At 43.0% G+C, this 17,386-nt stretch overlaps 1 protein-coding gene across 1 annotated transcript in view; it reads right to left on the bottom strand.

Moving 5' to 3' along the window:
- Nucleotides 1-17,386, bottom strand: part of LOC126469636 (uncharacterized) — a 358,045-nt gene that overhangs the window by 166,533 nt on the left and 174,126 nt on the right. The gene's annotated exons all lie outside the window — the stretch shown is intronic.

Below are 17,386 nucleotides of genomic sequence, written 5' to 3'. Positions count from 1 at the left end.
GACAAAATTTATCGTACACGTCTGGCAGTTACTGGCAACTGTAAATCAACAACAACTTGAAAAGAATAACGGTTAGTGGCCCTTGCTTTGCGCAAAAGTAACTGTTTCGATGGCTCAGACAATTTTGTACTTTGCACATATTATCCGCTCTGTCCACATCGTGCGCGAATCTAACGAAATTTTAAATCAGTGTACTTGAACGGTTCAACTTCTTGGCGAATTGACGATTAAATATTCCCATTTTTGCTTTTTCGTCACATGATAACTGTTTTTCGAGTGGCTGCGTTACAATGGCGGTTTATGTACACAACACGCACTGTCACTAATGGTGTCTGTTTCCCATCTGCAGGGAAGGCACGCACACACACAGCAACACCGCACAGAGTCCACTGCCTTCATACCAAGTTCCACCCTCATCACCTGAATCGTCGATGTCTTGTTATATACCGTACTACTGATATAAAATACACCGGTCGAGGTGGTGCAGTGGTTATCACACTGGACTCTCATTCGGGAGGTTGACGGTTCAAACCCGCTTTCTGCTATCCTGGTTTAGGTTTTCCGTGATTTCTCTAAATCGTTTCAGGCAAATGTTGGGATGGTTCCTTTTAAAGGGCACGGCCGATTTCCTTCCCCATCCTTCCCTATTCCGCTGGGACCGATGACCTCGGTGTTTGGTTCAAAATGGTTCAAATGGCTCTGAGCAAATGGCTCTGAGCACTATGGGACTCAACTGCTGAGGTCATTAGTCCCCTAGAACTTAGAACTAGTTAAACCTAACTAACCTAAGGACATCACAAACATCCTTGCCCGAGGCAGGATTCGAACCTGCGACCGTAGCGGTCTTGCGGTTCCAGACTGCAGCGCCTTTAACCGCACGGCCACTTCGGCCGGCAATGGCTCTGAGCACTATGGGACTTAACATCTATGGTCATCAGTCCCCTAGAACTTAGAACTACCTAAACCTAACTAACCTAAGGACAGCACTCAACACCCAGCCATCACGAGGCAGAGAAAATCTCTGACCCCCCCGGGAATCGAACCCGGGACCCCGGGCGTGGGAAGCGAGAACGCTACCGCACGACCCGGTATTTGGTCCCCTCCCCCCAAATCAAGCAACCAACATAAAATGCAATACCATTTGACTGCATTTTTCAGTATACTGAATTTAATACTATTGGATATATACTGTGCACAAATATTCTAACCGAAAATTCTAATTTTTATGCAAATATCAATGCCTTTATACTGATTTCCACGTTCGCTTACTTTTCGTCCAGTACTGTATGAAATGAAATTGTGCTCACTTCTAGTAGTTCTCATGGAGCTTCTGAGAATTAAAGCGTAATGGTTTCCGCATATCTGCGAGTAGCGGCGTTGCGGCTGGCGATTACATCACGGCGCGGCACTGGCTGAACCGCTCCGGCCTATAGCGCCCTTTCCCCGCCGAACGTGCTCCTTCATTACTTTCTGAGGTGCTTTGCAGGAAAGCGTTTAGCAAGCATGGCTCGCTCCCTCGTTCACACACGGCCGAAGTCTCGCGTTGTAGTCTGAGTACCCATGGGTTGTACTATCTAACTGCACTGAGGCTGAGGCACAGAGCAACATTGCGCAGTGATTTACCTACCGTGATTAGTATTAGGGGGGCATAGCTTTCAAATTCATTTTCTTAAGTTCGGGTTGCCATAGATACCCAGAATCACTTTAGTCAAATGCTGAGCTGATTCCGTCTTATGTGGTTCTGATTAATTTCACTTTCCACCCTTTTCGAACTGAGTTGTTCTTCTCTAATGATATCTGCGAGTATAGTGACGGAAGCTCCTTTGCCTCGGTAGAACTTATAAGGTGGGTTCAGCTCAAGCTACACAGATATACAGCAGTTTCATTATTGTATGCAAACCCAACTTGAGCAGATTTGTTGAGATAAGTAAATAGGGTAACATACACGGAGGTGACAAAAGGCATGGGATACCTCCTAATATCGTGTAGAACTTTCTTTTGCCCGAACTCGACGTGGCATGGACTCAAACACTTGCTAGACGTCTCTTGTAGCAATACTGACCCATGCTGCTCCTATAGCCATCCATAATTGTGAAAGTGTTGCCAGTGTAGGATGCTGTGCGCGAACTGACCTCCCGATTATGTCCCATAAAAGTTCGAAGGCATTCGTATCAGGCGATCTGGTGAAATCATTTGCTCGAACTTTCCAGAATGTCCTTCAAAGCAGTCGCGAACAATTGTGGCCCAGTGACAGGGCGCATTGTCATCCATAAAAATTCCATCCTTTTTTGGGAACATGAAGTCCACGAATGGCAGCATATGGTCTCCAAGTAGAAGAACATAACCATTTCTAGTCAAAGATCGGTTCTGCTAGACCAGAGGACCCAGTCAACTCCTTGTTGACAACTTGGGTCCATGGCTTCGTGGGATCTGCACGACACTCGAGCCCTAACTGAAATTTGGACAGATCGTCACGAGCCCAGGAGAGGTGCTGCAGGCGATGTCGTGCTGTTAGCAAAGGCACTCTCGTCGGTCGTCTACTGCCATAGCTCATTAACGCCAAATTTCGCAACACTGTCCTAAAGGATTCGTTCGTCGTACGTCCCACATTGATTTCTGCGGTGTACAGTCTTGCTTGTCTGTTACCATTGGCAACTCTGCTCTCGGTCGTTAAGTGAATACCGTTGGCTACTGCATTGTCTGTGGTGAGAGGTAATGCCTGACATTTGGTATTCTCAGCACACCCTTCACACTGTGGATCTCGGAATACTGAATTCCCTAACGATGTCCGAAACGGAATGTCCCATGTGTCTAGCTCCAACTACCATTTCGCATTCAAAGTCAGTTAATTCGCACAAGTAGTAGGGCAAACTGCATTCTGCCGCGTTTTTTAGTTGCAGGTTGCCTACATTCAGGGACAAGAATACATTTAGGGGCAAACCTGTTGTGCTCTTTTGACTCATAGGTCCTTAACCTATTCTTGTGTTAAGAGAATTATGACCACTTGGGGATAATCTTTCCTTTTGAGCCGGCCAGTGTGGCCGAGCTGTTCTAGGCGCTTCAGTCTGGAACCGCGCGACCGCTACGGTCCCAGGTTCGAATCCTGCCTCAGGCATGGATGTGTGTGATGTCCTTAGGTTAGTTAGGTTTAAGTAGTTCTAAGTTCTAGGGGACTGATGACGTCAGAAGTTAAGTTCCATAGTGCTCAGAGCCATTTGAACCATTTTTTTCCTTTTGATTGACAGGTCTGAAACCTACTGTTCCGCCACCTGTCCCCCTCCCCCTCCTCCTCACAACCCCTCAGGAAACCTCCAAGCCTCCCCCATCCCCTTCGCTGATTCAGTACACTTGCAGGCCTGAGTTAATCGAATAGCTCCCTCTCACTCTAACAATTTGATTGACTACATAATTAAATTGATCAATTAGTTAACCCTCCCTTTCTGGTGAACCCCCTTCCCCTCTCCCCTCCCCTACAAGGAAACTGGCGGCCCTGTGCTGGAGAGGAAGGATCTCGTGACATGAAATTCAACTGCATAGAAGAAGGTGTATTGTTTATTTATAAAAAAAAATTAAGATTGCAGGCGTTAGATCTCTCTTGCTCATCATTGTCTGCTGTTTGGGAAGATGCAGGTCTTGTAAAATACATAAAAAAGAAGTACTTAAATCGTTCGCTTTTTTTAACCCGATCGCGCAAGGAATACTGTCCTGAAATAGTTATCACACGTAATTAAACTGTTAAAAATGTATGCAAGTGGAATTTGCCGCCATAGTTTATCGTAGAGAAACTAGCACGGAGAATGTATGTCGTGCGCTAGAGATATATTTTGTACATTGGGATAGTAACAGCATTGCATTCTCCACAACTAATAGGTCGGGAACTGCACTGCTCTAACACTACAGTGTGTTTTAGGTGCAGAACCGTGTAGCCTTAGGGGTGTATGTGTTTATTTTCTCTCTTACCGATCCCTTCTTGGTACTGACCCGAGATACTAGAACAATACTTAAGAATTGATAGCGCAGTTGATTTATACACAATACTTCAAAATAAAATCCGTCTGTCTGGAGCTCCATCATACATCAAAACCATCTGTTGCTTTTTTTTCTTAACCATCTGTTATATCATCACAACAGTTTCTTATCTACTATACACAGATAAGGGGTGCTAACCTTCTCAAAATTTGTGCATCTGGAGAAATGTTGTGCTCTCGGATGGGTGCGGGACAGTAGTTATGGACTCAACTCGCACTGCTCTTTCACGAATGTGGAATGTAGCAGTCTTCTTCTGGTCAGCTGCAAATTAAACCGGTGCCAGTGTTGCAGGGGGCGTTGGTCAAAGACAATGTGAGGAGATCTTTCGGTCTCCAACTTTATTCTAAGAATGCAAGAATGTCCTGTGGCTCCCAGCGAAATAGAGGAAGATTGTAAATTACACACTATGCTCAAAGTGCTAGAAATAAGTAGATCACTATCTGGTATACTTTGATGTATATGTTCGAGAACTGACAATGAATGGATGTACTGCTCAGTCATCTACCTACATTCACAGTCTAGTGAATGGTTCTATCAAAGTAGCAAAGGGGTGGTTTAGCGATGATACAGAAATAGGCAAGCATGCTGCAGCGTCATTGGTCAGTGTTGAAGTTACAGAAAAACTGGTAAAATTGCTAAAATTGGTCAAACTATAAACTATAACAGTACATCGATGGTGTCTTTTCCATCCCATCTGTCCAATAGTACGTTATTGATTACCACATAATGATTGGCTGACATAGCTTGTTTTAGATGGAGAAAGAGTCTTGGCAGAGGTGCAACACCTTCTGGGGATGGCTAGCACCAAAGCAGTGACCGGGTATATGACTGCAATATGAGGAATCAATCGAAATGGAACACTGTGCCATCTCCTGTCCCATCACAGTGAAAGATTAGTTCAAATGTAGAGTCCGTCAGTCCCCTTTGGACATCTGTTTGGAAATACGCCACAATATCGCAAAACTCTTCCAGTTTCCATATGTTGTGACTGTCTTTTACTTAAAATCATCCTGTGTGTGTGTTGTGGGAGAAGCAGCACAGTCTACACTGTGCGATGTCCATCTTTCAGTCAGAGCCAATGGATCAAAACATGTTAATGCCAGTTTAGGACCTGACACAGACCTTGAAGTCTTGGTGGAAAAAACAAAATGTATGTCGGTGTACAAAGCTGTGTCATACACTGCTTGGAAATGCTACAGCGGAGAAAAACAATCCATCAAACAACAAAACAGGGACCCTCTGTTGCGACTAATACTCTGTGGTATGTGGTCCTCCTACAGTACAGGCAATGATACTTTAAACTGGTCTGTGCAGGCGACTTCAGTCACTCAGTGAATCAGTACCTGTATATTTAATGGAGATCAGCACATATGCTCGATGCCAGCGCGCAAACGTTATTTGGTTTTGCTATATATATTCGAAGACAGGGACATGGTAAAATCTGATTGAGTTCTCTACCACATGACCTTAGTGGAGTTTTTATAGTTCATAGTTTTTTATCCTTGGGTAACAGAAGAAATATTGAATTTAATTGATGAAAGGAGAAAATATAAAAATGCAGCAAATGAAGCAGGCAAAAAGGAATACAAACGTCTAAAAAATGAGATCGACAGGAAGTGCAAAATGGCTAAGCAGGGATGGCTAGAGGACAAATGTAAGGATGTAGAGGCTTATCTCATTAGGGGTAAGATAGATACTGCCTACAGGAAAATTAAAGAGACTTTTGGAGAGAAGAGAACCACTTGTATGAATATCAAGAGCTCAGATGGCAACCCAGCTCTAAGCAAAGAAGGGAAGGCAGAAAGGTGGAAGGAGTATATGGAGGGTTTATACAAGGGCGATGTGCTTGAAGACAATATTATGGAAATGGAAGAGGTTGTAGATGAAGACGAAATGGGAGATAAGATACTGCGTGAAGAGTTTGACAGAGCACTGAAAGACCTGAGTCGAAACAAGGCCCCGGAAGTAGACAACATTCCATTAGAACTACTGACGGCCTTGGGAGAGCCAGTCATGACAAAACTCTACCATCTGGTGAGCAAGGTGTATGAGACAGGCGAAATACCCTCAGACTTCAAGAAGAATATAATAATTCCAATCCCAAAGAAAGCAGGTGTTGACAGATGTGAAAATTGCCGAACTATCAGTTTAATAAGTCACAGCTGCAAAATACTAACGCGAATTCTTTACAGACAAATGGAAAAACTGGTATATGCGGACCTCGGGGAAGATCAGTTTGGACTCCGTAGAAATGTTGGAACACGTGAGGCAATACTAACCTTACGACTTATCTTAGAAGAAAGATTAAGATAAGGCAAACCTACGTTTCTAGCATTTGTAGACTTAGAGAAAGCTTTTAACAATGTTCACTGGAATACTCTCTTTCAAATTCTGAAGGTGGCAGGGGTAAAATACAGGGAGCGAAAGGCTATTTACAATTTGTACACAAAAACCAGATGGCAGTTATAAGAGTCGAGGGGCATGAAAGGGAAGCAGTGGTTGGGAAAGGAGTGAGACAGGGTTGTAGCCTCTCGCCGATGTTATTCAATCTGTATATTGAGCAAGCAGTAAAGGAAACAAAAGAAAAATTCGGAGTAGGTATTAAAATTCATGGAGAAGAAGTAAAAACTTTGAGGTTCGCCGATGACATTGTAATTCTGTCAGAGACAGCAAAGGACTTGGAAGAGCAGTTAAACGGAATGGATAGTGTCTTGAAAGGAGGATATAAGATGAACATCAACAAAAGCAAAACGAGGATAATGGAAATGTTGGAACACGTGAGGCAATACTAACCTTACGACTTATCTTAGAAGAAAGATTAAGAAAACGCAAACCTACGTTTCTAGCATTTGTAGACTTAGAGAAAGCTTTTGACAATGTTAACTGGAATACTCTCTTTCAAATTCTGAAGGTGGCAGGGGTAAAATACAGGGAGCGAAAGGCTACTTACAATTTGTACACAAAAACCAGATGGCAGTTATAAGAGTCGAGGGGCATGAAAGGGAAGCAGTGGTTGGGATGATGCTGAGGGAATTAGATTAGGAAATGAGACACTTAAAGTAGCAAAGGAGTTTTGCTATTTAGGGAGTAAAATAACCGATGATGGTCGAAGTAGAGAGGATATAAAATGTAGACTGGCAATGGCAAGGAAAGCGTTTCTGAAGAAGGGAAATCTGTTAACATCGAGTATAGATTTAAGTGTCAGGAAGTCGTTTCTGAAATTATTTGTATGGAGTGTAGCCATGTATGGAAGTGAAACATGGACGATAACTAGTTTGGACAAGAAGAGAATAGAAGCTTTCGAAATGTGGTGCTACAGAAGAATGCTGAAGATAAGGTGGGTAGATCATGTAACTAATGAGGAGGTATTGAATAGGATTGGGGAGAAGAGAAGTTTGTGGCACAACTTGACTAGAAGAAAGGATCGGTTGGTAGGACATGTTTTGAGGCAAGGGATCACAAATTTAGCATTGGAGGGCAGCGTGGAGGGTAAAAATTGTAGAGGGAGACCAAGAGATGAATACACTAAGCAGATTCAGAAGGATGTAGGTTGCAGTAGGTACTGGGAGATGAAGAAGCTTGCACAGGATAGAGTAGCATGGAGAGCTGCATCAAACCAGTCTCAGGACTGAAGACCACAACAACAACAGTTTTTTGTTCTCTGTCCGCTGGCACAAAATAACGACGATAGAGAGAATGTTTGGGTGACAGACGTGAATGCAACCTGAGGGAGGCAGATCTCCTTTGCACAACAGTACCTGTATGCATTTTGGAGACGCACCGCAATGCAGTAGCAAAATCCTCGTGCTTCTTCCACTTCCCGTACTGTCTTTTTCTGCTACTATCTCGTGTTGCAGAATAAAACTTCGTTTGGCGTTGGTCTTACACATCGTACAGTGTTGGCAGAGCTATGACATGTCCCGATTTCCACTGAATGGTCAAAACACAATCCTGTCGCATTAACTCAGCTCAACCTGTTTCTACACACGATGCAGAAGGTGGTTGATATAGCACTCTCCAACTTCTGCTCATTTCCGATTTAAACTGGAAAAATTACGTGCACAAAGCTGCAGGGAGGGCAGGGCAGTAACTGAGGAACAGTTACAAGATGCATAGGGGCTGCCTAAAAAACCACGTTGGAGTTTTACTGTTGCAGATAGGTTCGAAAAAGGTGACTCATTTCGAGATATGAGAGTGACACGAATATGATTCATTAGTGGCTGTAATCATTTAAAGGCATCTCCATAGGATCCAATTTAGGTATGTGGGAGAATGGAGAGACTGGATTCCAAACTGCAGACGCGAAATGTATGTTGCTGACGGTGGAATCCTTCTGTGGTCAGTTTCAAGTGGTACTTCTCCATAGTGATCCTCGAAAAGAACATCATCTTCTCTCCAGGGATTCCTATTTCAGCTACCTGGTGAATGTAATCTGACTACTGAAAAAGAAAATTCACTTGCCATGCAAAGTGACTCTCATGATTAATGTAATTAATTAGCCTAAAAATTTGATATCAGTGACATGCAGCTTGGTGGGTGGAGGTGATGGCTGGGGCACCACACATAAGATTCTTGACTTGGCGTTTTTTTTTCGTTGCGGCGATATCTTTTAACGATATGTGTGACTCTCTCACCTACGCAGCGAGATACGATCGTCGCAATAAAATCAGATGTTTTACCGAATTTATAAAGTCATACGTAGTATAAACCTTATATTTACAACTTCTCTGTGCTCTTACCTTAGAGAGAGTTCGAAAGTGAAGAGGCGTCTTGTGACAGAGGTAGATCTTAGCACTCCATCATGAGCCTAAACTACGTTTAATATTTTAGTCCTGTGATGCAGGACATGACAGATAAGAAAAGATATTTTTATACCTGATGAGAGAATACTTAGAGGGAGTATAGGCTATACCATAGTCCTGTACAGGATTTTCACAACAAGTAACGATACTTTAGCGTTGTGGAAACGTGTATATGGTCCGATTTCTTCTATATTTGAAAATAACTCGTATGAAAGGGGGTAATCTACATTTTGCAAGAGAAATTCAAGGTGTATGGTCAACAACATCACTGTCTCGGATTGGGTAAAGTAGATTTCTGAAGTGGTGAGTCTATGTTGGGGTCGAATTTTGTAGAACTACTGTATACGTCCAAGCTGCAGTTGCTTATTTCACAGTGCAACGTGGCTGGCTGCAGTGGATCGTGGTTTAAGCGTGTCGTGTTCAGTGCTTCTCAATACGTCGCAGTGGACTTTGTCTTGCAGTGGTTTTGCTGTTGTCCCTATTCTTTCTTGCAGGAGGATCTTCTTCCCCCTTACAAATGTAGCGGAAATAACCAATTTAGGAAGTCTATAGTACTTTTAAAAACCCAATCGCGACATCAAATTTCTGACTGATCAGTTTATAGGTTCTGATAGTTGTATTGCTTGCATGCATGCGTTTGGTATGAGCGGGTGTAACCGGCTTGGGTGTGGCTCTCTCTCTCCCAGCTGGCGAGGACGGGGCTACTCTGCAGTCGGCGGACAGTGCACTTTGTGATTGCGAGTTTGTGTGATCGTCAGGGTTCCTTTTTCACCAGATATGTTTAGTGGAAACGTTGTTCAAAAATGGTTCAAATGGCTCTGAGAACTATGGGACTTAACAATCTATGGTCATTAGTCCCCTAGAACTTGGAACTACTTAAACCTAACTAACTTAAGTACATCACACAACACCCAGTCATCACGAGGCAGAGAAAATCCCTGACCCCGCCGGGAATCGAACCTGGGAACCCGGGCGCGGGAAGAGAGAACGCTACCGCACAACCACGAGCTGCGGACGGAAACGTTGTAGCGGAGGAGGGTGTTAATGCTGTCAAACGACAATGCATACAAGACCTCACGTATATTTAGTGCTACGATCTGTTTGTGATGGAAATTTCATTACTTGTTTCGCATAATGTTTGCGCGTGATACTCAAACATTGAAAATATATTTCATTATGAAGAAGGATTATTGTTAGGTGGAAGTGTGTGTTCTAAGCAATCTATTTGACTCCTGAAAACTGTTAAACAATTAATCTGACAGGGTAGTGTAAATTGATTATTTCACTCTATTTTTGATGTCGAAATTGCGTCAGCTTTCCCTTTGTCTCCAGCATTAACCTACTGGAATACAGTAGTCTGAGAAGAAATGAAAGCCTCCTTCGTGTCTGGAGACGATGGATCACACAAAAAAGCAAGAAGTGGCCTTTTGAGAGACAGAGACAGGGTGCGAGTCTGGAATTTGCCGATCAACAGAATAATGCCACTTGATGCTTTGTTTGGCAGCTGCGAGATCAAAGGAGGCTGGTGCCCGGTCCGTTGTCGGTGGTATTTAGCAATGTGATATGCAATTAGGACATTGGGCTGTTTTGACCTTAGTGGTGGCGCCGTGACGACCCCCAACTGTGGCTACTATAACGCATTTCATTCCATTCTCTGTTGATTACTGTTATTATGTCATGGGGAGCAACAGTGGGGGAATGCAGTCAACGTGTCTATCCAAGTGGGGAAATCCTGTCTCCCACAAACTGGTTAAATAAGGAATATGTATCAATATATTATTGACTGTGATTTGAATTTCATGTTGTGAGTTCCTTCCTCTCCGGTACAGAGTGAGTCTTTTTCCTACCAGTTTCTTCTGGGATGGGTGGGGAGGGAGAAGACGAGAGGTAGGACGTGTTGGTTTGGTTGGTACTGTCGATACCTACATCTCAAGGTTAGCGCACACATGAACATTTTCCGATAAGCCGACACTTCCAATCTGCAGCAGTGTAATTACATAATTAGGATGTTAGCTTTTCCTACCAAATAAAAGTGAGATCCAGCCCCTGGAAATTGAATTTTATAAATAAACACTATATAATTGAATTTCCTCTGATGAGATATTTCCTCTCCAGCACAGTGTGTAAAGTGTGTGTGAAATTTTATGTGACTTAACTGCTAAGGTCATCAGTCCCTAAGCTTACACACTACTTAACCTAAATTATCCTAAGGAGAAACACACACACCCATCCTCAAGGGAGGGCTCGAACCTCCGCCAGGACCAGCCGCGCAGTCCACGACTGCAGCGCCCGAGACCGCTCGGCTAATCCCGCGCGGCTCCAACACAGACGGCAGCTTAGAGCCCATGGCACAACCCATTGTCAGTCAGGCATTTGCCTTGGAATGAGTTCTCACATGTGTCAGTATTCTGCAGGGGTTTACTGGGTAAACAACACTTTGTTTGTGGTTCGGTCTGACAGTGGCAGACGGCACATGCAGGCTGAGCAGTGGAATGCTATAGGAGGAGAAAGACAGAGAGAGCACGTGTTTCGACAGGAATTTTTCCAGTATCAAGTATCAAATGGTTGCCGCCACCCGATGCTTTTGTTCGAGGATTAGTGTAACATCCGGTCTGTCAGTCACGGGGCCCGAGTGGACACCTCTCGGACACCGGCGTGTGGCACGGCCACTGAAGGACACGTCACGTTGCTACGCAGGGCCCCGATGGACACCAATTCCAGGCAGCCTGCACAGGTGGTGCGAGCCAGCACTGGGTGCACAATGGTGGATGGTGCGTGGTTCACAGTGAAACATTTTTAATAGTATAATTACGTGTGGTGACTGTTCCGTGACAGTATTCCCTGCACGATTGGGATGAAAAAACGATGATTTAATTACTTTTTTCCAATGTATTTTGCAAGACCTGAATCTTCCAAAATAGCAGAGAATGACGAGCAAGAGAGATCCAACCCCTGCAAACTGAATTTTTATAAATACACAGTATACCTTCTGCTACATAATTGAATTTCCTGTTGTGAGATCCTTCCTCTCCAACAGAGAGCTGCCAATTTCCTGGTAGGGGAGAGGGAGAGGGGAGGTGGGATTGGGGGTTACCAGAGGGGGGCATTAATTAACTGATCAATTTAATTGAGCAGTCCATCAAATTAATAGAGTGAGAGGGGGCATTCGAATAACTCAGGCCTGAAAGTCTACCTAAGTCAGTGAGGGGGCTGGGGGGAGGGTTGGAGGTTTACTGAGGCATTGGGAGGGGCAGGAGGAGGGGGAGGGGGATGGTGGGAGAACAATAGGTTATGGACCTGTCAGTCAAAAGGATGTATTATCCCCAGGTTTTCATAATCCTCTTAGCAGGAGAATAGATTAAGACCCTGTCAATCGAAAGAGAACAACAGGTTGACCCCTGAAGGTATACTTGCCCCTGATGGTAGGCAACCAGCACTAACAAAACGCCCCAGGACACAGTTTGTCCTACTACTCCAGTCATGTGGCCATAATCACATAGGACACATTTTCACACGAATCACTAGAGTAAAAATGACAGTTCTGCAAATGCACTGCCTTTTGTACCTCATGAACGCGATATTACCGCCTTGTGTGTATGTCCATATTGCTATTCCATGATTTTTGTCAACTCAGTGTATACGCTGTGTAGGGCCTAAAGTCGAGTTAGTTTTTAAGGCGATGACAGTCTAAGAGGCTCGGAATTGAAATGTGTTTTTCAGTGATAAACTGGGAAGCTACTGTGATAGCGCAACAAAAACTGGTATGACAATGACGAATGGAAATTGACAGTGCAGTGCTGACATTCCGTGGTGCACCACACGATGTCGCACTCTCTATGAGCATATTTATTAATCTTGCTGAAAAAGAGAAAAAATCCTACCTGAAGGTGCGCGACGTGGCTGTACAATATTGACCACCGAGCGAACACTATGCCTGTCCTTTTGGCCGTCCTGAACCCATGGAGTCAGAATTCGCGTGACAGTCGTAGGGTTCCGACCAATACGAGCAGCAATATCGGGGAATTATAGGTTGCTGCCGAATTCTGTTAAACGTTACTCCTTCTTACATGAGTCATTACACGATCTTGTCACTTATAACCCAATACTCAAACGCTATTTTCGAATGAGAAACGCCTCCTTATATCTATACAGATTACAGACGGCGTTACTTCTACTTTCTTTTTGTAGTTGTTCTAAACTGAAAGTAACTTACTTAATCATGCATATAACATACTGCGTACAAATTTGACGTTTGCCGCATTCCGCATTCATGGTGTCGCAGTTTTAATGGCCAACTGTGTGTTTTGTCATTCAATCAAAACTTTCCAGAAACAGGATAATATTACATGGACGTGACTTCGTCGAGTCTCCTTTAAAATTTACAAAGTTAGTTAGTTATATGTTTCATAGATCATCTGAACGATTGTTTTATCGAAATGATCTGGAACGAGTCAGTTTACAGGACGTTTAGTAACAATATTAATGAACACATTATTTGTTGGTCCTACACTTGCAACTACACTTAAAAAAGGCCTTATTTTCAACCTACCAGTTTTTAAACAGAAATTCGTCCACTGAAATACAAAAAGTTATGAATGAAATGTTAGATTTAAAAGTTGTTTTGCTATCTGTCACACATTTTACATTATCGTGGAAATTTTTGTTTTTGCATTTTTAAATTCTTCGTGAATCACTGACAGCTCTAATAATGGGCAATAAAGGTCATTTTTCCTCTATTGTTGTAGGTGTGGACGTCAATAATCTTCTCACATTCCGATGGATTATTAATGACGAGTTTCAGTAGCGAATATATGTATTGTGATGGTTTAGTTAAAATGCCTAACTCCTTGACGACCGTGGGTGAGCACCACATGTTATTCTTACTGCAATCAATACTTTTTTTCTAAGTGATTAGTTACCCCAGAAAAATACCCCGTAAGAATGAAATGACTAAACAAAAAAAAGGAAAGTTGCGGTTTTACGTTCGGTCTATGGAGAGGCTGTTGGAGACGGTGCACACTGCGTCATATTGGGGAATGACAGGAAAGGAGACTAGTCACCTAACTTTTTACAGGACACATCTCGTTGTTTACATTAAGTGAATAGGTGAAACAACTGAAAATCTAAATAAAAAATCACGCAACGCAGGCTTCCACGAAAAGTATTTATATTTTTAGTGAAAATGGTTTTATGGGCATTAGGCAATGGTCTAAAACATGCTTCTGTGCTTAATATTTCGTCTCCTATTGCAGGAGACATCCTCGACGGCTGTATAAAGGCAGTTACTTGATATCCATATGGAAGGAAGTTTTCGTTTGTAAATTAACAATGTCTTCATAGCCTCTGAGAACGTCTCCGGTAGCAGGAGACGAATTATTACGCACAGAAACGTGCCTTAGGCCGCGGGATTTCAGTCAAGATCGGCGAACGGAATGCGAGTCCAGTGCCTTAAACACTGCTTCAGCACGCTCGGTTATAATTATCTCTGGAAAAAAATGTATTACAATGAAAGACTGCCTGAGAGACAACCTTCGGTTCATCGATGTTACTATCAATCGTTTCTCAGTATCAGGTTTCGCTTCTCCTAGACGTATTTAAATTTAATATAGGAAACTTTGGCGCAGCCAGAGAGATCGAGAATCACTGTAGAAACTTTTATGGTTATGTCACTACGTGTTCCAGAGGCTTTTGGTAGTTTCAGGAGGTTGAATATTTAAAAAAAAACTACTGTGATGTTTAGCTGTTTCTGTAAGATGTGCCGGAGATTTTCAAGTGGTTTTCGCGTAATTGCTGTTTATTTACTTATTTACATCATTGGAATGTATAAGAGAGGTCATTACTCGTCCGTGTCTTTGGTAGTGTTCGTTTTCCACGTTATATTATTTTCCTCCAGGAAAACAGACTCGACTGGCAACACTTTCTCAAATCGCAGCCAGCTTGTCATAGAAAGACAAAAAAAGGAAAAAAATGCTCTATTAAACTGTAGCTGGCGAGCTTTCCCGTGACCCACATTTTTTACTGCTACAAGTGAGCTGGAGCACCCACTCAACCTGCTCGTATTTGACCTCGCGCTCCCACGGTAGTGCCGGCAGTATGCTCACCCGTGCCTTGCGGTACTGTTGTATGCGTAAAACGCAGTCCGAAATTGCACACGGCCCATGGTGTGTAGCTATAATGCTACAGCCCCAGAAAGGTCACATTATGACGAGCTGAAGGGGGAGACGCTTTAGGTTATATTAGATATAATGATGTAATACATGTAGCACAAAAGTGACTGGACTAGTATATCGTTCCAAGCTCTATGATTTTTTCGCACTAAAGCATGCAGCCATGACGAAAAGGACAAAAATTGAAATGTTATTGTGATTATTATTATTATTAACGTTTTGGTCCTTTTGTACCACGCGATATGCGACAAAGGGCATTTTCAGACTGTTCCGATCTTGCTGGGTTTTTCTGCCAATCCAGTTGTCCAGTTGTGCATTTCCTTAATAAAAATTTTTCTGTCTTGTGTATCAAGATGTGTTGCTGCTGCTTCATGCACGTCTTCTTTTGCTGCTACGATCCATTTTATTGTCTCACTTTTACATTTATTGTGACTTTCATAGAATTCCAGAAGCTGTCTAATTAAGCTTGTTGTTTTCATTCATTTAATATGATCATACAAAAAACTGTGTGCCGGACCGAGACTCGAACTCGGTGCCTTTGCCTTTCGCGGGCAAGTGCTCTACCATCTGAGCTACCCAAGCACGACTCACGGCCCGTCCTCATAGCTTCACTTCTGCCAGTATCTCGTCTCCTGCCTTCCGAGCTTTACAGAAGCTCTCCTGCGAACCTCCTGAAAGAAAGGATATTGCGGAGACATGGCTTAGCCACAGCCTGGGGGATGTTTCCAGAACGAGACATTCACTCTGCAGTGGAGTGTGCACTGATATGGAACTTCCTGGCAGATTAAAACTGTGTGCCGGACCGAGAATCGAACTCGGGACTTTTGCCTTTCGCGGGCAAGTGCTCTACCATCTGAGCACCCCAGGCACGACTCACGCCCCGTCCTCACAGCTTCACTTCTGCCAGTACCTCGTCTCCTACCTTCCAAACTTTACAGAAAATGTCCTGCGAACCTTGCAGAACTAGCACTCCTGAAAGAAAGGACATTCCGGAGACATGGCTTTGGAAGGTAGGAGACGAGGTACTGGCACAAGTGAAGCTGTGAGGACGGCGCGTCAGTCGTGCTTGGGTGGCTCAGATGGTTTGCCGGCACGGTAGCTCAGCGTGTTCGGTCAGTCTGTAATAAAAAAACTGAGTGAACAGATCAACGAACAACCTGAACTGGTGTCATGAGACGTCCGCCCCGAACATATACAACGAACAAAATAGAACAAAATGAGATCAACAAAGAATTTAAAAAAAAGATGGTTTCGGTCAGAGAGCTGGTTGGCCTCTGTAATAAAAAACTGAGTGGAAATTTCAACAAACGAACTTGAACGGATGTCATGTGACGTCCGCAAAAAAAAAAAAAAAAAAAAAAGGTAAAGCACTTGCCCCCTCAATTTGTGTTTTTTAATATAAAAAAATGTTGTATAATTCACAATTCCTTTACTTGCTCTTAGCCTTTAAATCTCTTCTTCAGTATAATATGGCCCAAAAATTTTCCTGATACCTTTCGTTTCCTCTTACGCATTTTTCCAACCCCTCTCGTTCTATTTAAAAAGAAAGTTTCAGCCCCATAAACACTGTGGTTTGATAATTGTATTGCAGTGTCTCAGTGTTGTGTACTTTGATATACAGTTTTTGTTACGCATATCTTTTGTTAGTCTGAAGGCTGTTTCTGTTCTGTGGCAACAAGTTGTGTAACCATTTCTCCAGACCAGCCTCCTGAATGGTTTCGACTAACTATTTGAACTGAGAAACACTCTCGATTTTGCCCTATGTAGTTCTTATAATTTTGGGTATCAAGTTGTTGCTAGACATGTGTTTTGTTTTTCCAAACTATATTTGGAGTCTTAGTCTTTTTGCTCTTTCCTTAAGATTTTCTTTTTGTTTTTGAGCTGTTTGGATGTCCTGACAGAAAATCGCCAGGTCTCCTGCAATAGCTAAACTGTCGCTTGGAATACTCTTTCTTTAAAATTTCAGTGGTTCATCGGTTTTTGGCTCCGATTTTAGTTTTTGCCACTCTTTTATGTCTTTCTGCTACATACGTAAAAGAGAAAAGTAAATATAGGATTCGTTCTCAAGCTATAGGTTAAAAAAATCAATGTTTGTGTGTAAAGAACGTTATTTGTACCGACACTATCTGTACGATATTGCAGAGGCTGTGTTGTTAAGGTGTTCCTTCGGACATGCAAGTACAGCGGCGACTAAAGCCGCCATGAAATATATGACATGTATACGGATAACCATTAGCTGTATAATGGAATGACGACAATGAAAATTCGTGCTGGATTGGAACTCGAACCCGGATTTCTCTCTTTACGCGAGAGGTCGCATTAGCGGGGTTCGAGTTCGGTCCGGCACAAATTTTCACTGTCGTCATTCCATTATACAGCTGATGGTTG

Source organism: Schistocerca serialis, chromosome 3 (assembly GCF_023864345.2).
Source record: "Schistocerca serialis cubense isolate TAMUIC-IGC-003099 chromosome 3, iqSchSeri2.2, whole genome shotgun sequence".
Classification (NCBI taxonomy): Eukaryota; Metazoa; Arthropoda; class Insecta; order Orthoptera; family Acrididae; genus Schistocerca; species Schistocerca serialis.
This window is presented reverse-complemented; position numbering and strand designations above follow the sequence as displayed.